Source organism: Nanorana parkeri, unplaced genomic scaffold (assembly GCF_000935625.1).
Source record: "Nanorana parkeri isolate BGI_ZX_2015 unplaced genomic scaffold, ASM93562v1 scaffold197, whole genome shotgun sequence".
NCBI lineage: Eukaryota > Metazoa > Chordata > Amphibia > Anura > Dicroglossidae > Nanorana > Nanorana parkeri.
Genome location: NW_017306465.1, coordinates 1,454,759 through 1,456,476, shown reverse-complemented (window position 1 = coordinate 1,456,476; position 1,718 = coordinate 1,454,759).

The window sequence follows — 1,718 nt, the reverse complement described above, 5'->3', positions numbered from 1 at the left end:
TAACCAGGGACCAGCTAAATGTCTGAACGGAAACAGCAGATCATTCTAATGGAGATAACAGCAGAAAATTGTTTTTCAACATCTTAAACCACGGACTGTGAGATAATGAGAACACTGGCTGTATGGCTGGCTGACTAGAAGGAATCCAATCTACTTCTCCAAAGGTGCAGGTAAGATTTTTTTTTATGTTTAAAGCAGTGATTGGTCAATTAGCTGTTAAGTGCATTGCATTACAGTATCTTGGCAATATCTTCTGGGTTAAAACTATCGGTCATTAAGCAGAACGTGAAAAACAATGTACTGTTAGCATTTATACGATGTATTGACTTACAGAGCGAGTTCATCTAAAAGTAACGTTTTAATTACAGAATATGGAGGGCTGAGTCAACCCCTTGATATATGTGTGTGTGTGTATTGGATCTTCCAATATTTCTTTGCTATATTATATTACTTGACTATGTTTCTATCCACCTGGGAATTCCTACTCCCCTTTGAGTGTTCCAACAGGGAGATTGGGGACCTCTTATGATCGCTACAGAAGGTGGGCAGACCCAGGGATTCAAGCAGAGTGATCACACCAATAGAGTACACCAAAGGATATAGGAAATCTTCAGGTGGTTTAAATGTCCAGCATCTGCCAATACTTAAAAATAACAGTTTGGATGGACTTATTCTTCACATAAACTTCAATTACACCTCTGTCGATCATCTCATTCCCAGTCAAGGCAACACAATAATCATTTATCTTGCTGTTTGTTTCTACCTTTCCTTGAAACATCCATGTGCCCACAGAGAAATGTTGATTGTTGCCATGCAGACCCCTAAGGTGGTCTTTATGTTGCCAGTGAAGGTGGTCTGTACTTACTGATTCACTCTGACATAATTAGGTGTGCTTGAAACAGAGAAGTCATGACCATAGGGATATATGCTTACATTTCCAAACTTTTCATGTGCATAGTCCATAGCCATGTATGTGTGGGCGTATTTGACACACATATCATATTCGGCATTGGCAGACCAGAATAAGGTGGCATACGCATGCAGTAATTAAAGGGCCAACAACCAAGTTTACATCCATGGTACAATGCACCCTTTGAATGAAGGTTAGAATTTCTTTGCAAACAAAAGTGTAGACAGATTCTCTTTTCAGGAAGCAAACTTTGAACACTTCACATTGGAGAAAAATGAATATGCCAAATGTTTGTACCTGTTTAAATGATACGCAAAACATTGTTTAAACTTTTGCATAGAGTAGGGAGATATTTTTCTCCATCTGTGTCCAAATGAGGAGATTTCTCTTCATAGCCTGTCCACGAACCACTACAGAAAGTGAAAGGAAATCTCTCCAATGGGAGGGAAGTCTACTATTAGACCGTTGTCACTGGAACAGGCAGAGCTGTAGCTAGCTCATTTTGCGCCCGAGGCAAATACAGAAAATTGTCCCCCCCAACAGACGTGTGCGGTATGTGATGTCATGGGCCCTGCCTCAGGGTGGTGGCACGCATTACACAGAATGCACTGGTACACTGGTAGCCAAATCCAAAATAGCATACATTTTTTTTTCGTTTGATCAAACTAATGAAAAAATGTTTTTGGTTTCTATGCATTTCGTCCGAAACAAATTTTTAGTCTTTGCACATGTCTAGTAGTGTGTGTGTGTGTGTGTGTGTGTGTTTGTGTGTGTGTGGGGGGGGGGTTGTTATTTTTTGATTAATTTT